Below are 25,095 nucleotides of genomic sequence, written 5' to 3' on the forward strand. Positions count from 1 at the left end.
CAAACTCCCAATGTACTTTACCTGCCCACCATAAAACAGCAGGTGGACAAAGTTAAACTAGCTGGTGAACATGGTGGAGAACTTAGCAGCTAAGGACACAGAGACTGTCCTCAGGAGTTGGTGGAGATCGCACCAGAGGTAACGGAATGCTACAGTAATATTGCTCTGTGTCTGCCAGATGTGCAGATAGACAACGTTAGCCATAGCATCTTTGTAAGGTGTTGGCATGCAAGGCAAGGATTGAAATCCTATCAAACATCCAGTAGTCCTGTAGTTATTTATTTTGTTTTACAGTAAGAGATCATGGCTGCCTTCACCATGGAGAAAGTGGATTATGTATTGAGTCATTCATTTTTATCCGTCCTTCATGCTGATTCCCAACAAATTAAGCAGAATGCGGGTGGTTATGAGTGAGGGGATTGTTTTCGCTCATACACATAATCACAATCTCTTAGGCAGGAATGTACAGTATGTAAGTATGATGCATAACATATACCTTAAAATCAGTCCAAACATACAGCAAACCTGATTTTCTCTGTGCTGCAGCATTGCAAGCCCTTCAACCTCTTTGGTTATGGCAGGTACTCGGTGCACTGAAGATCGCGATCACTGTGATTAAAGCATGTTTAAGTCATTCTTTATAACTGAGATTCAGGATCGATCAAATTTTTACAATTCTCCATGCAAAAAGAAAAATCATTAGATTTGTACTTCAAAATGAATGTGAATGAGTCAAATACTGACTCAAGAACAGAGCATACACCAAAGAGCTCTGTCTGTCTTTTGATGGTTGTTTTTAACTCAATAAAGGATTCAGTCTTTTGAGGTAAATTACCCAAATGACCTATTGACCCTGACTTCCTGTGATCTTTTCTAATTTAAAGTCCATGTAAAGTAAGAATAAATATGTCTATCTCTCTGCTAGGGGTACAGGGGTTTGCTCAGGGTGGCCTCAGCGTGTCATCAAGCCACCCTTTAAGGACCGCCCACAAAATCCTGGACTGAAAACTGGTGAAAAACTGTTTGAACCTCTAACTCCACATTTCAGTAATATATAGTTTAAAGTCTTTTCAGATGTTTGTTTCATATGGTGCCTCCTTTCAGAGGTTGCCTCCTGCTTCAGAACTCATTTTTAAAAGTCAGGTGAAGACTCATTCAGGCAGACTTTTAAGAAGAAGAAAACTGTTAAGATCTGACTTAGGAAATTAATCACCAGAATCTTTGTTTCTCACTTGCCTGCTTGAAATAATCTATGACAGTAACATTAACTTCTATAAGAAGTTTCAAAAACACTGATAGGGCTAGATTTACTGTAGATTTAATTCTGCCCCAACACGTGATGTATTTCTCAAACAGACAGCAGGCAGGAGTCACAGTGTGCATGTCATATGTTTGAGCATTTGCACAGTGCTCCTCTCTTTTAATAGCATATGCATTTGGGAAAGAATCGTGCACAGAATAAGAGATGTGAGGAAAGGATGATTTACTGAAGTCATGCTATTTGCAACTGTTAGTTTTGCTGAGAAAATTCTCCACCACTGAAAAGCAGGTGTGAGAGATTTATAAAAGAAAATTTGTTGTGGGGAGAAGAAATGTGCATAAAGTGTATGCTTAAAGACAGATAACCAAAACTGATTAGAAACAAAAATTTAAGAAATTGGATATTATTAACTAACAGTAAGTCTCAGGTAATTGGTAAGTTAAATAGGTAATTAGATTGGACAAGAGTCATTTCATGAGTGTTGATGAGCACAGCGGCGCTGGGACTTTCAACTACATGTATCACTCTTTACAGATGATATAATGACTATTAAATTAAAATGACATTAATGTATACAATCTTAGATTGTACCAAACTTTGCACCACATATTTTACAAGTAGTTTAAAAACACACACAAGAGGCTTTTTTTTGCACACTGGCCTTAAAAACTGAAATCAGTCACAGTCAGTAACAGCGGTCGACCTTATCATGGGGCGCTGGTTAGCGCAGTAGGTAGAGTGGGCACCCAATATACAAAAACTTAGTCCTTGCCGCAGTGGCCCTTTGCTTTAAAAAAAGACAACCTTATCATATTTAACAGTTAGTGTTTCTGTAGTGTTGACAAAAACAATAAAAATTAACATATTATGACACCAAATATGAGACCAAACTCCCTTTAAGAAATATGACGTGAACAATTCATTTCGTGTCCATAAAATCACATCACTTAGATATCATCTAGATAAAGGACGTCTCATGTCAACATGCTTTTTGTTCATTCAGCATCAATATAATCCATAAAGATAAACTGTGTTTCCTCAACAACTCAGGAACTCACTACCAGCTTAAGCTATTTTAGTGAAAGACGACTGTAGTAATAAGGCAAACCATTTCAAAGGTTACAATTTCTCACTCAAAGAAAGGCTGTTAGGTTGATCAGATATATACCAAACCAGCTGTGATTTTACCATAGAACACCAACACCTTCTTCTGTTCAGATCATATACAGTATGTGTATTGTGCTGCATTTATATGAGTATTAATATCCACATTGACACTGTCTTCTCCACCTCCACCTGCTACACTCTGACCTGCTGCTTTCTCTCTCTCTTACTTCTGTAACTTTGATGTATTTCACTGATTTTACCTGCAGCAGTTTATTTCATTCTGCTATATCTGATTCTTTTGATATGCATCTTTGTGTTATCAGTGCATTATGATTCCTTCTGAGCACAGTGTTAGTGAAATAGAAGATACTACAGTCATAGAGGGTGTGATCACGCAATCCTTATTTGACCTAAACCTACAACACACACACACACACACAGGCACTCACATACAGAAGTATTTGGCTAAACCGTAGATCCAAATTGCTGGACGCAGTGGTAAAACCCACAGCCGGGCTCTTCAGTAATGAAAATTACAGTGTAGCTGTCGTTATTTATGGCTCTGCCAAATCACACAGCTCGAACTGCTCTGCCAAACGCACCTGGACAGCCTGTTGAATGCAAGCCCACACAATCTCCAAACCTGTAATTGTCACCATGATTCCAGCGCTGTTTGCTATTGGTATTGATCACACACATATGATTGCTTGTGAGAGTAGATTCAGCCAATAGCAACTGACGTGAGTCTGTGACCTTTAATATCAGTTCATGACCTCTCATCACTTATTTCTTAGGAGAACAGAGACAATGTTTTATTCATTCACACTTTAAGAGAGAATGGGATGGGCTATGATTTACTGCTATTAACTCTTAAACACAGACAATCTTGGGTGAGTTGGCTTTTTGAGTGCTGTGTTTACAGCCAAGCAGACGGTGTGATTGCACATAAATTCAGGATAAAAATCAGCCAGTGGCGTTCCAGAACAAGAGGTGCATCAAGTTTTAATGCCAAAATGACAGAAGAATTCCACCATCTGTCTTATGATAAAGATGTTTATTATGTGAATACAATGAATATTTTATAATGTGTGAGAGAGTTCACTACGACACTAAATGAGAGTAAAGAAATGATTTCAGCAGTTGTGCACATGCCTTGCTTTCAATTGACGTCAACAGACGCCAAAAGGGATACGTTTATGTTTTGTGGTTTCATGATAGCACGCCTACATTAATTAATGTAAAAAATAGTGTGATAGGACATGTTGGTGCTGCAATAAGAACTACTCACAGAGAATCAAGTTCAGTCGTAGAGGGGGATATATTTATCATGTCCAGTTGTTGGTACTGCTAGGAGAGGAGGTACTGTCTGAGGAACTGGCTCTTCAGGATGTTTCTGAAGGTAGAGAGGAACGATCTATGTGCATCTTCAGCCAATAGCATGCCTGACTAGGCATAACCCTGAGAGAGAGAGAGAGAGAGAGAGAGAGAGAGAGAGAGAGAGAGAGGGGATCAAAGGGTCTTCACTGTGCAGGCTGGGAGGCCCATCAGGAGGTTTTAGAGTGACTTTAATATAGTGACTTTTATAACATTAACTGGCTGATTAGCTTACCAAATACAAATTGAACTTACTGAGGAAAAATTGCAAAGATATCTCAGATGGCTCAGAAGTGAAACCCACTTGTTGTAGCGTGGAATAACTCCAAACTTACAACACTTTAACACAGATCAGCTTGACAAGAACTTCCTAAAATGACAGAAAGATGTTTGGGAAAAATTTCTTTGACGTGTGCTTTGATAGTTCAGTTTGGCCCATGTCCCATATGTTATGGACGAGGCGGGCTTTATGACAAATACTGCACATAACCACCAGGGGGCGATTGGGATGCTTTGGCTTCACATGTTTTTTAGTCACTGAATCTGCTACACAGTACAAGAGCCACAGACTGTTCAATACCACTAACTATTTTCTGTCATTAACACAGTTCTAATCAACATTTTTATAATAACAATGTTTGTGAGAGAGGTCACTGGTAGTGATGAACCTACAGAGACGTATCAGCTCGACCTGAAGCACAGCTTCACTCAGCTTTACAGAGCTTTATTTCATTGCTAAGTCATCCACCCCACAACTTTGGTTCACTGTTACCAACTTATTCTTAGCCACAGCAGGCAGCCTGCCACCAAATGGCAAACAGACACAATCAGTAGCTAGTGAACGTAGTGGAGAATTTATTGTTAAAGAGACGAATATTTCCCTGAGGAACTGGTTGAGCCCTAAAACAGAACTAAAAGAGAGTGATGACTGGACTGCACAACTCCAAATGTTGCTCTGTAACTGCTAAACGATAGTCATTCTACAGCTACTCTTCCAATATACTGGACAGTATTGTTTAAATTCAGCACTAATTCAACAGTACAGTTCATCTCATTTTCCTAACGACTGTCTCTGGTGTGCAGACTTTATAGTCTCCAATCAAACCAACTCCCACAAAGCTACTGTACACGGTACAGTATTTTACTATAGCTAATTAGCTCACAATGCACTCAATATTAAGGGCTCCCTTAAGTACTATTCAAACCCATTTTCCCAGCCAATCTGAGTGGTAAGCAGAGTCATTAGCCCAGGCCTGCGTGCCATTGGTTTCAAATGTAAGAGTCAACGGGGGGCCTCATCGGTCTAATTCCACAGCATTATCAGAATTGTTTTCACAACACTGATCAGATTATAGCTCAGCAGGGGCCTCTTACACCACCGTACACACAACTTAGTCCCCTGAGTTGATTTCATATTTACTTGTTGAGGGTAAAAGTGGAGGGAGCCTGCAGTCTATAGCAAACGTCCATATGTTGACCAACTGCCGGCTGTAACACTCCTGAAAGAATAGAGTATATGTGCGTGAATATTGAGTAGGGCAGACAGTTTTACCAAAAAGCTATGTCAGTTACTCTATCTGTCATCTGTCACACAGTGATGTTCGTTCCATCTCCACTAGCACTATCATCATCAGGAGGAGAAGAAAAGGAATTACTTCATTAATCCCTCAACGGGGAAATATTTTTTCACTCAATTTTTACACATATAGACCAAAAATACAACCACACATACAGCCTTACACACAAAAGGCTCATACACATCCAAATATGGAGAGATGGAGGAGTGTTTCAGGTGTGTGTTTTGTTGAGCATCTGGATTGAACCCGCCACCCTCCAGTTCCCTGTGCCCCATAGACACATCGGGTTAGAATTTCCATTTTCAAACCAATACAATTAAAATCTGTAAGATTAATTAAAGTTCAACCTCTCCTCTGGAGAGTCCACTTGCAGTATTGGTAAATTTCCACACAAGTACTATATATCATGACATATTGTATAAGGGTATACATTACATACATATTTAGCTTGGAACTATGATGCTCTTACAGGAAAAGTAAGGTTTATTACCTATTACATAATAGAATATAATAACGTTTTACACACCAAAGTAATTATGGACGCCAATCAGTCTGTCCCCCGTTCACCTTTGGGGCTTTCGGATCACTGTCTGGTTTATCTTCTCCTGACTTACAGGCCAAAATAAAATCTGCTAAGTCTGTGTCTAGAAAGTTTTTCAGACACAGAGCCCTGAAGTCATTATCCCCTGAACACAACCTGTTCCAACTTCTCTATCTCAGGTACTTGCTACAGAAAGTTGTATGCCAAAACAACTAGACACAACAACAAAAGCACACACCACAACTCTGATGAACAGTTCAGTTTATTATATGTGCATAATACACACATGCATAGATTGACTACTCTTTGTTCAGCTTTATTGTGTAAGTGCAATGAGAGCAAAAATTGGAGGCAAATTCCATGTATGTACGTGAACACTTGGCTAATAAAAGTGATTCTGTTTCTAAAAATTCTGAGAGTGTTAACGTTGCTAAAAATAATTATAACTGTCGTGAACAGGTGACACAACCTAGCTGCCAAAAAGAGTGCAGTGTGTGTAACCCTTCAGTGCACAACTACTGTCAGTACAGTAGGTCAAAGATGAAGCATGGAGTCAGTCTGTAAACTGTGATGGATGATGGCGTTGACAGTCTGACAGAGTGAGTGTTTCACTGTTACCTTTCTGGTTGTATGTTTTCACTGTTTCATGTATTGTCTTTCTTCAGTAGCAATGTGGATCATAGTATGATAATAAAAAAAAAAATAACAATTAACATTAATAACTTTCTTTGCCTTGATTTTAACAATCCCCATGACCTTTCCTCAACTTTACACTTTTAGGGTTCAATTTCCATGTTGTCACTACACATTGTCACACTGGCAAACATTTTCCTGGGGTGCACAGGAGAATTTTTTCGACTGTGCTGGTTTGGTATGTCTCTGTTGATTTGTTCTGTACACGTGACATCCATTGTCTGTCCGTCCTGGGAGAGGGATCCCTCCTCTGTGGCTCTTCCTGAGGTTTCGTCCACATTTTTTCCCTGTTAAAGGTTTTTTGTGGGCAAGTTTTTCCTCAATGGAACCGAGGGTCTAAGGACAGAGGGTGTCACTCCCTGTACAGATTGTAAAGCCCTCTGAGGCAAAATGTGTTTTGTGAATTTGGGCTATACAAATAAAATTTGATTTGATTTGATTTATGCTGCACATGGGTAAACATCTCTCTGATTCAAGATCATCGCTTAGCAGGCTGCATTTCAAAGATGCTTAATTTATTTGTGGATCAATATCAGGGATTATATCCCTACATAGCTTGCTACTTAGCTCCATACATAAAATGAAGTGGGCACAGCGTACGCACACAAACAGCAACTCATAGCCGCTGTAGCCACAGTCTCTGTGTCACTCTCTGGATCGCTATGGCAACATGAAATCAGCTAACATGGACATAATGTCAATCTGAATGAATCAAGTGATGTGAAAGTAGCAATCAAGTCTCATTATGAGACTAGAAACTTCAAGGGTAACAGGATCATCATGTGGGATATAATAAAGATTTTAGCCTCTCTCAGCCAGTAACAGGATTTGCAGACAAGTTTAACACTATTTATGGCGCCCTCATCATAGTTTATTTACTTGATGTCTTATTTAAAGAACTTAAAATAATGTGTGACCTCTACTGATCTGTCATCAGTGGGAAAGTTTTGTTCCAAAAAAAAGAAAATGGCCTTGAAAGTGAAAGCCAGAGTTCTCAGCACCAGGCCAAGTAATCATTAAGTCATCGGTATTGATCAACAACCCTGTCAAGTCCCTGCAGATATATTAGGGTCATCATGTGCTATGGGGCAGGAAAAATGGTATTCATTGCCCTTTTAAGCTTTATGTTCTGACAGCAGAAGTCTAGGGCGAGCTGACTGCCTTGACCTGGTCCAATACATAACATCAGTGATTGCTTCCCCACATTTTTATTTAATACTTCATTACTGAATAGAGCAGGACGAGGACCGGCATGTGAAGGGACAACAAACACTTTAATTGATTAACAATATTGTATATGATACAAAAATGGCAAAACCCAAACTTTTCTGTTGGACTTTGAGTTTGTGGTCACAACATGACTGGAGGTTATTAGCATAGTTCATATAGACATGTGTTCGTACAAAAGTTACTTTACATTCTAGACACAAGTACACAACAATTCTAGTACTGTAATTGCTGTAAGCTATAGAAAAACCATGTATATAAACACAATTTATAGAAGACAGAAACACTGTTTTCTCTTCCAGGCAATGGCAGAATGCTCCCAAGCGAAGGAGTTAGTATCTTGGGTCTTGTTCACGAGTGATGAGGAAATGGATTGTTGGTTGTTGCGGTGTCTGCAGTACTGATCTTGATTTTTCTGTCTATCTACATTCCAACCCTTACCTATGGTCGGAGTACAGTTCCACAATAAAGTGACTTGTGTCCTCTCTGCCACTGCACAGCACTTGTTGCTCTGCTGGAGCAAGACAACCACAGAAAACAGAAGCAATATGTTGTCAAACTTACTAAATCCATCCGTTTTCTAATATTCCAAATTAAGAAGTCACAACGAGACCAGCCAACAATAAATTACACTGGGGGAACACAATTTTAGTCGAGTTAGGTCTGACAGCTTTTTTTTACTAATTTTTGGGTGCGAAATCCAAAACTGATCTCAGTTTTTCTCTATCACATCAAGTTTTTGAACTATAGGATCTTTGTTTTCTTAAAAAAATATGAAAAATACTGTACTTATAGGATATGTGCTTGTTTTGACTAAACAAAAGTAACAGTCTGTGCAATGATCTTTTTGCTCTCGCCAAACCATGGGGATACCAAATGCCAACTTTTCACGTGTTCCTTTGGTCCACATTCGTAAACTCTCCACACACTGCTTGCACACTTTGTGAGGGGCCCATGGCTTGTCTCAATCACCGAGTTTTACTTTAAAATATGCAAAATATGCTTGTTTGACAAATGCACTGATGTTTGCTTTCCTCTGACTTGGAATGGTGAAACTAGCACAAATATAGCAAAAGGAGTCAGGGCTGTTTAGGAATTTACGACGAGAAGTAGCAGGAGCAGACATGATCTGGAACAAAAGAAATAAAACACTAAGATGGAATAGTTACAAGCTTTGAAAACTACAAAAACAGCATCAAACCAAATAGAACTTACAACGGTATGCCCATGGTTACAAGGTTAAGAGAAAAGCCAGCACAAATCCTCTTCATTCCTACTATGCCAGCTTTCTGTGTGCAGATATTGATAGTACTGACCTATTGGGAGCTGCACACACCTCTCACCACACTGTCTCAATTGTGACTGCACAAACAAGTTGCCACGTAGCTGTAGATGAGTTCAATCATAATCAGCTGGCAAATCTTACTACAGCTGATCAGTGGAATTTTGCTTATATGGAGGGTCAGCTGTGGAGAAAAAACTTGACGTGCTAGAAAAAAACTGACTGCAAAAAACTGGTGCAATTTTTTTTGTCAGGATAAAGGTAATCTACATCAGTTAGCATAGAATATCTTAAAAAGATCTGATATCAACATTAATGTTGGCCTATGTCACAAAAGAATCATCAGTAAATTATCATATTTCTCCTACATTTAGTCATAAACATTTCTCCAGTACAACAGTTTCCTTTGTTGTTCTCACACTCTATGCCAGTGCTTCTAATTGCATTGCTGTGATTGGCATAAATGGAGCCAGATCCTGCACATTTGTATATTTCAGTGGTTGTTAGTGTGATGGGACAAGGTGTGAAAGACAGTCCCAGCCGGTTTGTTGTTGTAATTTAACACCTTCTCAGTGTTCTCGCTGCACTGATGAGTTTCAGCCTGGAGTTGAAGGATGTGAGGACGTGGATTAGACCAGTAAATTTGACTGTGGATATTCAGGGACAACGTTGTCACTTTTATTGAAAACCTGAATACAACTAATATTGCATTCTGGGCTTCAGAGGAATATTGTAGTCTCTCTTGATAGTATAAATGCTGCATTATAGAGATGGACCCAATTCTGTGGGGTGAGAGGAACATGCTGAATAAATGGAAGAGTTCACAGTTTTTACCAGTTTTGCTTAGGAAGGTTTCTTCACTGAGTGAAATGACCTCAAGTATTAACGTAGCAGCCATGAAAGAGCTGCTCAAATCCTCTAACTGTTAACAAAAAATCGACGCGCCTTTCGGTCATTCACAACCAGACTTAGGAAAAAAACATAATGTATTTAAACAGTGTGATGCAGCCTGCAGCAGAGAGCGTGTGAATATGAACATACGTGTTGACCTGATGTAAAAACTTTGATCATGAAGTGTGTTCCGTTGTTGACTGTGGAGCTGTGTTCACACACACACACAGTACAAACTGTTTCTAACTGTAACATCCAGCGTCCTGCACATCATCATGAAGTTACCGTTGATTATTAATCATATAGCTTTGCCATAACTTGCTAATCTGTTTCTTTATGAGTGGACAGGAGGGTGAGCGACCATACCAGCGTAACAAACACTTCATCTGACTTCTGTCAGGTGACAATATTCATTTATTATTTGAATTCTGACGCTGATAATGAAGTCACATTTTTCACCGGGTTGTCCACGTTTATGTTTCCTGCATTAAACTATATATCTAGTAATTATGTCAGATGTGCATTTTGTAGTCCATCTTCTGAACTTTGTAGTTTTATCGCAGATCACATCAATAACATTCACTGTCCCATGATGACGTAGTCTAAGTGCAGTCGGATTCTCTGAACACCACGTCGTCTTCTCCTAACTCCTTATGAAATCTCCTTCACATCTTTCCTTGACCCAGTGACATTTTCTATCGAGGTCAAGGAAAAGTGGTTAGGAAAGGACAAGGGGTCGGGTTTTTTTTTTTTACTATTTGACAGTTGTCAAAATATAGGCAGAGTCACTGAGATCACATATGCAGTGTCAACTGTTTCACCACTTACATCTCAGTGTATAAGTGACGGTGAAAAAAATTATATTGAGCTTTGAAAACAAGCTAGAAACCTGAATTCATGTCTTTTGATAGATGCAGTTACTTTGAACAATATTAAAATAATATGATATTATGACTTCATTATGTTTAATTCTTTGATTTGGTTCATGTTTTTATGTTTTATAGTTTATCTTTGTGACGCATACCTGCCTTTCTCTTTCATCCAAGCTCATTTTTAATCACTCTATTATATTAATATTCTTTGCACAGACCATTACTCGGTAAAGTGATTGAAGTGGATGGTTTGTGACCTCAGTACTAACTGCATTAAAAAGACAAAGGAGTTAAAATATTAATAGTCATTTCTCAGAACTTGTTCTTTCATTGATGTTTCACTGTGGTATATTCATATATCATAAGCTTTGCAGAGGGGAAATTTGTGATCTCACAAAGTGAGAAAAAAAGCACATGCAGTCAATCAAAATATACACATATTAACATACACTGCAGTTGACATCCATTTGGTATAAGTTTGTGTAATGTTCAAGACTATCAGATGGATGACATCACAACTTTGCATAATGTGAAAGATGTCTGCTTGTTGTCCACAGTGGATGCAGTTCCTCTCAGCTCTGTGGAGCTCGTTGTGTTGAGTGTTTACAAGGTTCATGGAGTATTTAACACCAGAGACAGATATCTTTTGACGGGAGTTTGTGGAAGCTGAGCTAAAAGTACTTTGGAGTTTGATATGCAGGAATCCAGAAGCATGATTTTAGATGAATGCTAATGTTGCATTGTGTCTGCTGGATGTGTGGAAAAAGTTACTGCTAGCCTTCAGTCTGGATGACCACGACATCTCAAGTGTGCGTGAGTTTCAACTTATTTGGTATCTGAGTAGTCAAAGAAAGACTGGTGAAGGTTTAGATTTTTAACGTTGACCTGACTGATTTACATACCTTTGAATCAAGTTTTAAAAAGTGAACTCATTACAGCTCTGTTGTATGACAGTCATGAATCATTTTAATTTCTTTTGAGAAATTCTTCATGCTTGAAAAATCTGCTTCCTTTGATACAGTTAATGACATCTACACATAGACAAAACTCAAATGGCGATGATAGTTGATTGAAACAGCAGATGTCTTGTAAGGTGATAATATGCACACAGCATAATCGTGTCTAATAGTGAAGCAGACTATCACTGTGTTCGCAGCATGTGGGATGCTCTTTATAGAGTTACTTGATGGACAGATAGCTTTAGCCTAACCACTTGCTAACATAGCTAATCACTAATTAACTGCTGCTGATTTCTGCAGGCAACAGAACCGGGTACAGCATCTGGACCAAACGCGGTTCGAGCACAGCCTCTGAGACTGAGGGAATAACGTTACACTACTGAGGTGATTTACAGACTTTATGATGGAAAGATGATTTCTGTCGTTGGTCAGCCGTGTAGCTAACTGAACTGACTCAAATTAGCTCTATGAGCTTTAGAATGACTTTTGAGGTTGTGGATTTTGGTGCCCAACTCTTCCACAAATTGATCCTTTGAGTTTTGATTAGGCATCTTCACAATTGTAAGACAGTGGTGCAGCCCCAAAAGACCAAATCCTGGCCGGTGCAGCCTGAGCTCTGTCAGTATTCTCCACCACACTTCTCCTTCGCCTCCCCATGTCTCTTGCTTTTTGCTTTATATGAGCTGCTCTCTCCTTCGCGAGCTGCCCGTGCTGTATTTCTAGTGTCTCCTTCAGACTGCTGCTCTGCATGCTCAGCAACGGCCGATCGATATCCCGCCCTCTGTGTCTGGTGAGCCAGGCGTCACTGCTGAAATAACAACGGCTCGGCCTGTTTGTATAGCGCAGTCTCTCAACTCGTCCGGGGTACTTGGGGAAACTCAATGCAAAACAATCATTTACAACAACACGGCCCGGCGGTGAGCACCGGATTGGTGCAGCTCATTCATGTAATAGAACAGATATTTGACTCATGCCTATAGGTGGCCTTTAGAGAACAAGAGAGGTATCTTAAACGATTTGGATTGATGAGTTTGAGCATGAGCATGACATTCTTTATGATGCAAGAAAACGCTGCATATTGCAGCTGGGAAAGAGACAACACCGAGGCCCTCCCGGGACAGACGAGAGCCCGCTGGGATGGCCTCAGTGTTCCAGCACTTATTCTGATAATACAACAACATACTTCTGATAATGCAGCCCAGATGCCAGAGCTCCAAACGCAGGTGCTCGGTGGGCTAGTGTTAATTGCTGCTAATTGGTGTAGCAACACATCAAGGCATATGCGGTCTGTGTGTATTACGGTGAGAACAGAGGGGATTGTCAAGTGTTTCAGTGCTTGGACTGCATAAGATTATCCAGGAGCTCTGTGTTCTGTAATGCTGGACAAAAGAACTGACTGCTAGCAGAACTCTGGTGTTTCATTGTCAGAAAATTAGTCATTTGTTAACACCAAGAGAACATTAGTTTTCTTTCACATGTGGCATCATGTCTTTCCATGTGTTTGAATTAAATTGTTTTGCCTGCATGAGGAAAAAATAGATTCTGACATTATAGAATTTTACTAGTTAAGCCAGTATGCAAGGTTCAACAATGAGGATTGATCGATTGCCTGGGGCAAGTAAAATGCCACATCAGGCTGGTTAATCTCTAAAATTGACAGAAATTAGCAGTGAATCGTCCTTTTCATCTCTGTTGAGAGCTTATAAGGAGTCTCTCATGTAGTTTACCTTGAGTCAAGATTATTTTGTCACGCTAGCAGTGATAATACATTAGGACAGTTGTTAAAATGAGTGAAATGAGAAAAAGAATAAAGGTGTGTCCACACAGGAGGTGTTTCAGCTGCATCATTCAGTCTCATGTGCGTCTAGTGGAACAGATACACTCTGTTTAAATCAGTTCAGCTACGCAGAGCGTGAAACGCCTCGTGTTTCAAGCTGCAACCCTGTTCTTTCCTGTTTTCTGCACTTAACTACAGAGATTGTTTATTGGGCTCTGAGGACTGCTAAAACACAGGTGAACACAGCCTGTGCAGACACAGACAGAGGACTGAAGCTGCTTGCTGCTGATGTGCAGCTTTCATATGCATGTGTGTAGACAGTCAATATATAAATACTGGATACTGGGTCATAAACAGAGGTTTTGGTCCTAAGTTCAAGTCCTTTTTAGACCAAGTACAGAATCAGGTTTATGCACATGACATCTGTTTTATATATACATAACTGTTTGATACATCATATATTCATCAAGGCATTGGAGCTTCTAGCCAACCACTGTGAGCTACTTACATGCATGCATTTGTGTGCTGCATGAGTACACAGGTATTCCAGCATCTGCAGGTATTTGTGTACGATTCAGAAAAGGTCTTAAGGGATGTGAGGTATGTACCATTGCTAGTAATATTATTAAAAGAATAATTCAAGCAGGGTTTTCGTCTCCATGTTGGACTGGAGCTACCAGTGTGTCCTAGCACAGAGCCACAAACAGATGCATCAAAACCTTTTTGACAACAGCAAGCTGAAGATGTTCACAGTGTGATACAGAAAGAATCTAGGGATGAAATCAGAATGATATGGGCAGAGCTGAGCAGAGAAATAAATCCAACTTCATACGAACTCTTTGGTTTGATCTTAATGATAGCCTTTGTATTGTCGGCATTCACAATTATTTCCGCCTCCTGCAACCTACTCCAGCTCGCCTGGCTGCAGGCCTGGGTGCCTGGCTGCAGAATACAACTTCTTTAAAGAGCTTGAAGGGGTCTTGGAGACAGAGCAAAGCAACCCCAACAGAGGAATAGAAGAGGAGAGGGTAGAGGAAGAGATAGACGAGTGGGAGGAGGAGAAGGGAAGCTGGACAAGATGAAAGAAACAGCTGTATACAAATGACAGGCTTCCATACCCCACCGCCACCACCACCACCAACCCCCCCACCTGCAGTGATGTTGCCCTGTGCGGTCATCGAACAGCTTCAAAGAGCCAGGCAGGCGAGACGAGGCGAGGCGAGCGGGCCGAATCCTCAAAGAGACAGCCTCCCTCTCCTCCTTCGCTAACACCACGGCCTCCGACACACGAGCACAATCTGCCTCGTCCATGCCGCGCGCACTCCTCATCCCCCCACCGCCAAGAGTCAGGAGGGGGGAGGAGGGGAATGGTTTGACTTTATCACAGCCATATACTCAGCAGAAGTGACAAGCTCTGATGTGAGGTTAGACCAACAAGTGTGTACAGTGTATGTTTTTTTTCTGCTTTTATTTGTACACATTGAATGAAAATCCCACAAAAAATAAACTGCTATAAAAAAAATATGAAGCATATGATGAATGCATTTACATCATATTGTCTTTGAGAGGCATTAAAGGAGCACATCAGTGTCCTGTGTACTTACTTTTACTTTTTTCAAAGCATGATGTGGTGGTTCATGATGCAGTGTCCACTGATTTCGCTCTAATATTATAATTAACTTCTGCAGACTTAAATCTTGCTTGAACCTATATTAATTAATTACCCACATTTGGTCAGCAAAGCAAATTATCAACTAGAAAAGTGTAATGGCTAACAGTTTAGCAAACTGTTTTTTACCTGAGCTTTCAGTTGAGTGGAGGAGCTAAAAGAGGCTTGTCACCTCAACAGACCTGATTCACATTACGCATAATCATTGGAGCCGCTGTTTATATAAAAAATATTCATGAGTGCAACATGATCTTATCCATTACATTAAACACCAAAGTCTGTCTATCACAGTCTGTGTGTATTGCTTTCAAAGTTACATGGTCATTGCAGCTGAAAATGCACTTTATGAAATAAAGGTCAGAAATAAACTTTCAGTCACAAATTTGAAGCCATAATGGGAAGTCCTTTCTTCAAACAAACTTATGTATAAAATTACGTTTTACTAATTTTTAAATATTTGTTACACTGACTGGATCATATTTTATGGAGAAAATGTTTTCTGGTTTTCCCTATGATGTACTCCAGCTGCGCCACCTCAACTCTGTGAGTTTATGAAGGACAGTGAAGTAAACTGCTGACAACTGTAGCTGCTGTTAGCTAATGTTAGCTTGATTTGTTAGCTGCTGTTAGCTAATGTTAGCTCAGTTTTTGAGCTGAGAGCACTCTGATTACAAGACGACCACCTAAGCCACTTATGGCTTATAGTGATAGTAATTACTACTTCCTACTAGGAAGTAGCAGTAGTGTGCGGAATACGAGAGTGAAGGGAGGGTTAGGAGGGCATTTATAGGACTGTCGGAAGAGGCGCAGTTGAGGTGTGGTCCGGCTCCTGAAACTCTGCTTTAAGCTCTGATATATAATAATATTAATAAGTAATATTAGCTTGCTGCTGTGTCTTGTGTTGTTGCACTTGCTTGCATGTTTGGCTGTTAACAAAGATGCTAACCTGCTAGATTTTGACCAGTAGTAGTAAGTTTTGTAATATATCTCACTATTTATACTGTTAATTCTGTGTACACTGCTGAATCTCCTGTATTTGCCATATCATATTTATACTGCTCATTCTGTTAATACTGCTGCTATTTACCATATTTATACTGCCCATTCTGTTTATACTGATATACTGTTTATATCTTAGATTGCCATATTTTTCTTAGATCTTTTTAACTCGTATATATTTTTTTATATTTTATAATTCATGTTTATTGCTGTTTGCACCAGGGATTGGGAGAAACGCTGTTTCAGTTCTGTGTATGTCCTGTACATATAGCAGCAATTGACAATAAAGTTTGACTTGACTTGAAGTAATGTAATCAGAACAAATACACGTGTACAGCTGTCCATATTTATTACAGTGAACCTTGATGCGCAGAAATACGTGTGACAACTGAGTAAACTCCAAATGTTCAGTAGGATTGTGGGGTAATGATTTAAGACTCCACAAAAGATAAAAACATTGACCTGGTTAGAGAAATCTGTCAACTAGACTTAAACATTTAAAACAGTCTGGTAAGGCTTTAAAATGCAGCACGGCGGTGTTGAAAATATTGTATTTGTAGTAGAGTCACTCAGCTATAGTGCAGCAGGCAGAAACACTAAGATGGTCTATGCATGGAACAATATGTATATTACCATCAGCACCACCTCTCTGATTTTAGATTGGTCTCCTGCAGCTTTCACACCCTAACATTAGGGGGGAAAATACTGAATAGTTGTAAGACTGGTCATTTTAAATACAGTGCATATAATTAGTCATTGTTCTTAGAGGCTGTGAACACAACCTTTAATCTAAAAAAGTGTAACATGCAGGATAAATGATACTCAATGTGCCAGTACTCTATTTGTTTCCACCTCTGGCTCAGTTTCAGTCCAGAACTGTCAGCATCAGGCTTTCAAAGACTCGTATGGATTCAGTGCTACTGTGCTGTGGAGAGAGAGCTGTGTATGTGTGACAGACAAGGAAAGAGACTGATGAGGAACAAATGCCAATTTGGCTGTGAAACAGACCAACCTAAAACTCACCCTTCCTCTCCCACGCTCCCCTTCCCCTCCACCATACCTAACTATCTTGATCAGGAATGACAGTGCTTGGGTGGAGGCCAGGGCCTTTTCAGCACAGACACATGATGGATATGGACATGCCTTCCCAAAGAAAAACATGGCAGGGTAATCAATGAAAGCCATTTTGTTTGTTGTCCTCTTTTTTTTTTCCTTTTTTTTTTAGATTTATTTCAGGACATCATATCAGGATCCTTTTTTTTTTTTTTTCTCTTTACCACGCCACCTGAACCTCCTCAGGCCTGGATGATGGAGGAGGAGGTATTTTGATTTGAGGATGTCATCATCAAGAAGAGAAGGTGGCTGGATGAGCTCATACCAAACACACTCAACTCAGCTCAAACACACACACACACACACACACACACACACATACACACACACGCATACTGTACACATGCATGCACACATATGAACACTAACCCCTCACTCACTGAGTCCCACCCTTTATTGGCCTGGGCTGGTAAATAAGGCCGGGTGTGTGAGAATCTCATTACCGCAACACAAAGCAGAATTTCCTCAGAGGATTGGTGTGTGTGTGTGTGTGAGTGAGTGAGAGAGAGAGACAGTGCTTGTGTATGCAAAAGTGAAATAGAGCGAATGGCTATCTCAAAGTGTATATATATATAGATATATAATAGATTAATGTGTGTGTGTGTGTGTTGTGTGTTGTTGTGTGTGTGTTAGGCAAGCTCAATCAGCAGCAGGCTGATGGGGAGGGAGAGTGAGGCAGCTGGGGCCTCCTGCCCAGGCCTTCAATTTCCCTTCCAGTCCAGTCACTGGAGTGTGTAATTACTATGGGGCCGGCCTGGGGGCTGGCATGGAAGTGCAAACGCACACATACACACACACACACACACACACACACACACACACCATCCCTCAGTATCCACCCTACCGCAACCACTACCACCCCCCAAGTCACACACCTCCCACTAATAGCCCCCACACACCCATGATCTCCACGCTCACACACACACACGTATACACACACACACACACACACACACACACACACAGTTAAGAAACATGTCAGCCTCCCTCCCCTGGCCTGTAGTTCATCCTGATGCCCCGTGTTGCCCTGGGGTGGCTGAGCATCTATGATCCGCAACTGAGAGCACACTATGAAATCCCTCTCAGCTCTCACTTCACAGACACGCTGGAAAGTATCCACTCCTCCACCGTGACACAAAGTATAGATTTCTTATTAATCTACACTATATTTCTTCTCGTGATTTGCTGCTAAGTCAGTGGTGTTTGCTGTAGCAGTGAAGAGGTTTTTTTTAAATGGAAGTCCAGTGGGATTTTTATTTAAACTTCCAAAAAGTGTCCCCTCGACTCCGTTTACACCTGCCATTAACATGTGGTCTGTATCTCATCTGAATCACTTGCAGGTGTAAATGCACGCAGGACACCTTGTGATAGGAATGCCATTGGATTGTCCAGAACATATCTGCAGGTGGTTCAGCTCACAATGTGATCAGATCTCTATTTGGTGTAAATACAATTTGTACAGCATGACTTCATTCTGAAGAAAAAAAAAAAAAACCCATCCGGAAAGTTTAAAGATCACTTAACTACTCCCACTATGTATCAAGTATTCCCTCACAGAAACTGACAAAGAAATGAATTACACACGTCCACGAGACTGCCAGTAAACATTTGCATAAAAAAGATCAGATCACAGCCGGGCAGAATGGAGATAACATGAACGCTTGTTAATAGCAGGTGTAAACGCAGGCGGCCTGTGGATCAGATGTCATTATCCAGATGACACATTCAGATTAGGGGTGGGCCAATTTGGTTTCAATCTGATAGCAAGTAATATATGATCAGAATTACAGATACTGATACAATGTGTGAATATACTTTGCTATATTTAATCAGTCAGCTGAAGTAAAAGCTAATGATGACCAATTACCAATGCTAAAGATCCTTTTTGACTGAGATTGAAATGAGTTATCTTATACCTAGTTTGTTTACCATTACCATTTGAACATTTTCTGATCTAGCATAGTACACCTAGCAGCAGGGCAGCATTGTTTGTTAGTACCTTTAAAACAGACCTGTTTGAATATCAGCAAGCTGACTGCTTTACAGGGACTATGACACATCTCATGTTATGATGTCATTTCCACTCATTTTGTAAATTATTGGAAATTAAGTTGACTATTATTTGGAAGTACTTAAAAACAAATTATTGCTATTATAAAGTATTATCTCGCTGTATTTCTTATCATAATACTTTGGTTGCTTTAACTGAGTATTGTCCACTGTTTCATGTACCTGCTGCTGAGAATGTACCTGCTGTGAATCCAAATTCACTTTAGTGGGAATTATTAGACCCTTTTTGTGGGTATAACCTGGGTATAACTCCCAGTGGGCACAAAGGGCTTTCTACCATCACACATTTTACTAGTACCAGCACACTACGACATAGAATTCACAATTTAATAGTAAACCTCCAGGCTTGAGGGTTGTGGTGTTTCCTGCCATCACAAGACTACGACAGAAATCACTTCGTTTGGTCAGATCATAGATGCTTTTGGTGCGAGTTAGCCATGGTGCCTGTGACAAGCACAGCTTTATATTGTTTGTGGCTTCAGGTCAACACAGTGTATGGCTTTTCAAATGGCGCTGTTACTACATTAATTACATATTGTGTTTATGTATGTTTGTTAAGCAGCGAGCTTGAAATCCACACGGTCAATACAAATGAAATTTGGTAAAAAGGTTTGTGTTTTGGGTGAGAGCGCCACCATATGGCCACAAATAAAGCACTGTATTAAATACATGTAGTTTAGTTTATTCCTTGATTCACAAGAATCATCTGTTAAAAATGTTTTTTGAGGATGAACTTTTCTAAGACTTCCACAAATTGTATTTATTATTGAAAGATTAACATAAAAGTCATGTTCATGTGTGATCATGTTCTACTTTACAAAAAGTCTGGAACTCATTATGGAATTGCAATAATGTTTTAAAGTCATATGCACATATCAGTTTAGAGCAATCCTGCATTTGTGTGCATTGAAAAGTTGGCGACACAATAAAATCTTGGAGCTTAGCGTGTGGTTGTCTGCTTTTCGAAACAGTGCATCGCCATCATTTACCATACAGCTCATACCTATTGTAACAATTTCAACTGTCGTTGGCAATATAGCATCATGACATGTTTAAATGGTTTAAACCGAATTCAGTCCAGCTTTCATGATTGCATGTTCATCATTACTCCATTCAGATGCAAATCCAGATGCAGAATTAATGCTCCCAAAATAGCACCAACCAATAAACATCTTTAGAGGATTGTGCAGCCTTCCTTCTCTGAGTTGTTTCTCTAGTTGCTGGTGTGAAGCTACAGTTTCTAAATCTGTGGGTGGGATGTGTGCACTTTGTTTCAGCACACTCAAAACAACAGGCAGACTTGAGAGAACCTCCTTGGTATAAGCACATTTAATGGGACACACACTTACAACATGTGCCCGGCAGTATCTAACAGAGACACTGTGTGGTTTTGTTCATGTTTTAATGCTCTTACCCATTGTGTGTATCTTGTGTGTGTGTGTGTGTGTGTGTGTGTGTGTGTGTGTGTGTGTATGTGTGTGTGCGTGTGTGTGTGTTTGTGTGTTGTCGCCCTTGTCCTTCTCAGTGCAGCGGGAACACACACACACGCTCACCAGTGGGCCCTGGGACAGGCAGACAATTAAACAGGTCAGCATGGGGTAACCTCGGCCGGCCTGCGGGGGGCGGTAGACACGCAGCTGGAGGTAGCAGGACAGGCGAGAACAGCAACACCTCCGACGGACATGCTCTCTGTTTCACAGGCAGATACTGAGGGATACACGCACACACACACACACACACACACACACACACACACACACACACACACACACATGCATCTTGTCAGCAGGACAGAAAGATGATTAAGAAGTTAGAGAGTGGAGGATGAGGACCACTTCTGGACCTCAACTATGACCCTTTGAAAACGCACAGAGCATTTCACACCTTAGACCAAAAATGTAGCAAAATATTTACCAAAAATAAATCTATAAGATAATAATAATTTCATCTTTTTAGCCATTTTTTCCCCAGGAGGTTTCATAATTATTATAGAGTTAGAGAGACAAATTGGCCCACGATGAAGCAACTGAAGCTTCTTTAAAATGTGCATATATGTTCAAATAAATGCAATAGGGACATAAAACATAATATTAAAATATATTTCATTGTACTGTCCTTTATGCTCTGTTGTCTCTGACTCTTTCTGAATTTTAAACATATCACATCTCATCCTTTATCCTCGGTACTACTGAGAGTGTCTTTTTCCTCTGCAGAGATGTTACAACAATTAAGAAAACAGGTGCCTCACAGTGTCTGAACAAACTTCAGCCGTGGCTCCTCTGTGATAGAAGCAGATTAAAGCCTTTCACTGTGTTTGCGTGGTAACTGATTGCCAAGGCAATGCTATTCTTGTTTGCTATTGCAGCCGAGGCGGAATTACCTCGATTTTGTACAAAATAGTCAATTAAATTAACTGTGAAAGGCTATTTATTTTAACCCGGGGACACTTTTTTTTCTATTCCTCTCCTCTCATAGATGTTGTAAGAAAACCAGGCAGCAGAAGAGGAGAAATTGGCAGGAGAACAAAGAGGGAGGATTCAATGGGAAGTTCCAGAGCTGGAGTCATACTGCCATCAGGTGGACAAAGTTAGACACTGCTGGGACATGTCTGCCTGTAAATGTGGTTTGTTTTCACTCAGTTACTGTAACTTTCTCTTCAAATGCGTTATCATTGTTTTTATCCAGTCCAGTGTTTCATCAGATTCCTTCCTTGTCTGCCTTTCCAGTATTTTAGTCTGGTTTTTGTAGCTCTGCCTGGTCTGACACCAGTGTGAAACAGCACTTTCCCTTCGTATTAACATACAATGTCTCATCTAAATATGTCATCGGGATAATGACATACTGTTCAGGGGTGAAAACGCATTATTCCAACAATGTGCACATGAAACAAGAAAGAGTCTCAAAAAAAGACTAGCACACTAATAGATTTAATTATTTGAGGCCTTTAGTTGGGAGACAAACATTTTGACATTATTGTCAAACTACTGAGTGAAAATGGGAACACTGAGAACAGGTGTATAGTAATATTAAATAGTAGGTTGAACAGAATTTCAGATCTATTGGATAATGGCTTTAAGACAAAAGCTACCAGAGCCAATGTCAAAGTGTACACTATATATATACACACTATAATTCAATTAATTCAATATAATAGTATATATAATATATATATATATAATAATATATATATATATATATATATATATATATATATATATATATATATACACACACAGTTCAATGTAGAGCACATCTAGATCATACTCTTTAGAATATTATTTAATTATTTACAGAGACCCAACAACTCCCACCATGAACGAGCACTTTAAGAGGCAGAAAGCTCGAGCAGAACCCGGCTCATGGAGGACAGTTAGAAATTACTTTCTAATCACGTCAGAATAAGAAAAAAAAACTCAGTTACCTAAGAACACTGTAAATAAATAATAAGTTAGATAAATAATTGCTGTTTTTCTATATTCTGCCCACATTGGGATCTGATCTTATTGTTGTCAACAAACATGTCAGTAGGGCAAATGCTGCATCTACATAGGCTCTACTTTGAGCTTGAGGTGGAAACCTTTTTATTTTATGTACATCTCACCAAAACAAAAATGCCCTCAGAGAATCGAAACAAATCAAGCTTCTGTAAATGTTTGTTTGTTTGTTTTCCAAATTCATAACCTCTCAGGTCATTGCACATTTCTATGAAATACAACATTAATTCCATCCTCAACAATACCAAGATGACAATAACACACAAACACTGCTCTCCAGGAATGTCTTTATCTCCCTGCTTCAATTAACAAAGTGTTTCTCCTCATCCAGATGAGATATCCACATCAGTGTCACGTGTTAATACAAGGTGTAAATGGGGTATAAAAGAATATACAACACAATGATGTTTGTTAGCACAGCTCAACAAGAGGGAGATTTATCTTATAACAGATGCATCCGAACACCAACTGACATCCAAATGAAAACAAATAGACAAAAAAACACAATGCAGCGACAGAAACAGAGGGGACTGCACACACGCATGCGCACACTGCTGTCTAGTTAAATGAGGCATGCTGTGATACACTGTTGTGGAATGTGTATGACAGTAAGACAGAGAGAATAATTGTGACTGCGAGATAGAGCAAATGATGTGTTGGAGGGAAGTAAACAATGCCAGTTCCTGTGATAGACTGCAGAACACTTTCCGTCTCATTGACTTTGAATAATTTTTCACATCAAATGAAAAGTAATTACATCACAACAACTCGCGTTGGATGGTTTCCTGTGTGTATGTGTGTACAGCACGATGAGTATTTATATTGGTCAGTGATTTTATTTAGCCTGTTCACATACTTTATACAAACACTCTATATGGAGGATGGTTTTTAAATGATCATTTATCATCACACAGGCATGCAGATTAAGCAGCACATTCTATAGATCCTCAATATCACAAATTGTCAAATCTGAGAATAACTCAAATTGAAGGTTTGATTCAAACTGAAGGCAGAAAAGAAAACGCTGAAACGTGACAATTATGTTCTTTATTATTTCATTTACATGTAGACAGAATTATGTGTTGTTTAAACCTAATGCTTTTTTTAAATCACTGCAGCTGCAATAATCAATATCTGAAATTAATTAGCGATGAAATTACTATTTAACGTGAAAGTGACAAATCCCACAGCTAATACAATAATACAGGCTATGGTAAGACATAGTCTCTGTGTATATAATAAGAGAATTGTCAGACATTTTCCTGGCTAAAGGTGTGAAGGTGCCCATTTGCCAAAAGCTGCAGCTACATATCACAGATATACCATGTTGACCTTTCATCGCTTCCTGATATTGCCCAGCTGACTGACTTCATCCACCTGTCTCCATCTATGTGTCTTCTTCATAGACTGTACATAATTTGGATGTTGTATTCGTGACGTCACCGTCAGTTTTCTGAGGAGCCACTGTGAAGCTCAGTGTGGTGGCTCTGGCCATCGCAATCTTGGCTGTCCTGCCTCTACCTCTTGGCTAATCTAAAAATCAGCAAATATGTGGATTGTCAGTGGAGCTGAGGCGGGCTGAATGACACCTGGTTGGTCAAACAAACCACCTGTGGACATGATGTTAATTCTGCATAATTCAGATTAAAAATATCGAGTTTATGAAATTAGGTGTCAAAATCAGGTAAAAATGAACTCTCAGCTCTGGGACTGTGGGGGCTTGTCTGCTGAATGCACTGAAGCCACGCCCACTCGTGACAGGAGTCAACTCTCTCTGCTAGGGGTGCAGGGGTATGCTCAGGGTGGCCTCAGTGTGTCATCGAGCCACCCTTTAATGAGTGAGTTAGAGGTGACTAAACCACATTTTAGTAATATATCTTCAAAGTCTTTTCACATGTTTTCAGCAACTATTTTCCAACATATTTTATGTATTTGGAAAAAAAATCTCAGAATTGCCTTTAGACAGACTTTAAGTGGCCATTCAAGGAACTGTTTTTGGCACTTCATTGGCTTCACTTCACAGCCACAGAGGTTATCACTTGGTCTTTTTAGAAATCAAATCTCCATTAGTGTCTTTGTGCTGTTGATTTGATCCTTCATAAAGACCAAGTCAGAGAACTTTTTAGATGTTGTGAACATCATGTAGATGATAAAAACAGACTGTATTGTACCAGAGATGGTTCAGGAAT

The 25,095-nt window shown here is 39.7% G+C and overlaps 1 long non-coding RNA gene across 1 annotated transcript; it reads right to left on the minus strand.

Moving 5' to 3' along the window:
* Window positions 1–1,003: 1,003 nt before the first annotated feature.
* On the minus strand, window positions 1,004–24,878 carry LOC113746138 (uncharacterized). Its single transcript, XR_003462618.1, has 3 exons — window positions 24,766–24,878; window positions 19,593–19,595; window positions 1,004–1,035 (listed from the first exon to the last, which is right to left on the minus strand). It is a non-coding gene; the product is annotated as an uncharacterized LOC113746138 (long non-coding RNA).
* Window positions 24,879–25,095: the final 217 nt, after the last annotated feature.

The sequence above is a fragment of the Larimichthys crocea genome, chromosome VII, assembly GCF_000972845.2.
Source record: "Larimichthys crocea isolate SSNF chromosome VII, L_crocea_2.0, whole genome shotgun sequence".
NCBI classification, from domain to species: domain Eukaryota; kingdom Metazoa; phylum Chordata; class Actinopteri; family Sciaenidae; genus Larimichthys; species Larimichthys crocea.